Source organism: Diospyros lotus, chromosome 8 (genome assembly GCF_014633365.1).
Source record: "Diospyros lotus cultivar Yz01 chromosome 8, ASM1463336v1, whole genome shotgun sequence".
In the NCBI taxonomy this organism is placed as follows: Eukaryota; Viridiplantae; Streptophyta; class Magnoliopsida; order Ericales; family Ebenaceae; genus Diospyros; species Diospyros lotus.
This window is the reverse complement of record NC_068345.1, coordinates 13,566,268-13,568,320: the sequence shown is the minus strand read 5'-3', so window position 1 is coordinate 13,568,320 and position 2,053 is coordinate 13,566,268.

The window sequence follows — 2,053 nt, the reverse complement described above, 5'->3', positions numbered from 1 at the left end:
GAATTATCTAAGTGACATAGAGATGAATCTTGGGATTTAAATGTGTAATTTTTTTTATTATTATGGGATAATATAAAGTGATATATATATATATACATATGTAGTGAAGGATCATGACGAGGAAACATAGCATGCAACGGAAGCGGTTTAAAATCAAAACCGTTCCTCGTATTGATTAGAATCTAGGAGACTTACTTTTGCGACGGATTACCGGTCGGAATGGAGCGATAGGAGCAGGATGAGCGGGAGCTACGGCGCGTGGTGGAGACGACGGCTATCCTGCGATCCTTCGACTCCTTCGCATCAGAACTTGGAGGCTCTCTTTGGATCTTCCGAAATATGACTCGAACTCGTGGCCTCCCTTCAGTGAAGAAGAGCAAAAACGACCTTAGATGAAAAAACAACCAAAGAGAGATATATATAGGGAGAACCGTAGGGTTAAAACCCTAGTGGGCCAAACCCTAATGGGCCAAGTCCATTTAATTAATTTTCTAATTGGGTTAGCCCAATTTAATTAATTAAACTAATGAACTATTATTTTATTCTAGCCCAATTAATTATGGACCATCCTGAATAAAATAATTCTCTCTTAATGTAATTCACCCAACAAGCCAAATGTATTAAAAAATACATGAGTTACATCGAGCTACCCCGGGGACCAAAAGACAAATTATTCACGGCTACTAAAATGACTAAAATATCCCTGCTACCTAGTAGCTATATTTTGTCATTCTAAGTGTTCCAACTATCACCATATGGAAACACTGACCCCACGAATAATTTTGCATATGCCATGTCTTTGACCTACTAGTGTAATGACGAAGATACCCTTCTGCGTAACACCCATCATTTAGAAAGGAATAATGTACTAACACCTCTCTAAATGATTTCTACCATCCTTAGATCACTAGTCCAATAATCCGTGACTACTCGAATGTACTTGCTTATCACTGGGAGCTACCCAGAAGCACACACTCTTAAGTCACGTTCCCAGGGCCCTGGATTATTTGATTATTCTTGGACAATCACAAGGGGGTGAATCACAGAAACTATCTTGTATTAGTCTGTCTTAGCTAATTAGAAACCATACTCCCAACTCAAAAGGATATTGATCTTTGATAGATCTCACCTACAATGAATCTAAGAATATAGCTCTAGGTTCACTAGACCACCAACTAATACTCAAGTATTAGAGTACTCGTCCACGTAGTAGCAGTGATAGACTAGCTCCATGATAATTAGTACTTTGTCATTAGCTTCTATCACAGGTCCACTCTACGCATTCCAAATGCGCTTATACAATTAGAGTAAACGGACTGTTTACTGGCTAAGGCAAGCCATCCTCCATTAGGATCTATTGCACAATGATCTTATCATGATAGAATGCCTAGTTCTATCAAAAGATCAAGAGTAATATTTTTCTTGCTTATTAAGTACCCATGATTCATGCCTAACTGTGAAGAACGACCCATCACATGAATCACTTACTTAATAGCATGGACACTTTTTCAACAATTAAATGCAAATAATATATGTGCCATGAACTGAATAAAAGAAACATCATTGTCATAAATTAAACAAAACATGTCTTTAGGGCATACATTTCCAACATGTAGCTGTGTGCGTGTGTGAGTGAGGCAGCCGAAAGTTGCAAAGTTGCTGCAAGCTGGAAAACTAATTGCAGACAAGATTGAGCTAATTTAGCAATAAAGTTTGGAGTGATTTGAGGAGGTTTTTCGGATTATGTGATGTAGAAATGTAAATATATATACATATATATGTTGTGTGTGCGTGTGTGTGAAGAGGTAGAGAGGGAGCTTGAGAGCAATGGCTAAGAGCTAGGAGGGAGAGAAGGCAAGATCGAGAGAGAGAAAGAGAGAGAGAGAGATCGGGATCATGGAGATGGCCCAGGGAAGCAGCCGCAAGCGGCCATGGCAGTTCGTTGGTAGCTGAGAGTGGCTGAAAGGGAGGCCGAGTAGAGTTGGATAGCACGGTGGCGTGCTATGGTGGTGGACTAGCTGGAGCGACCAATCACGACCGGCTAGAGACAACC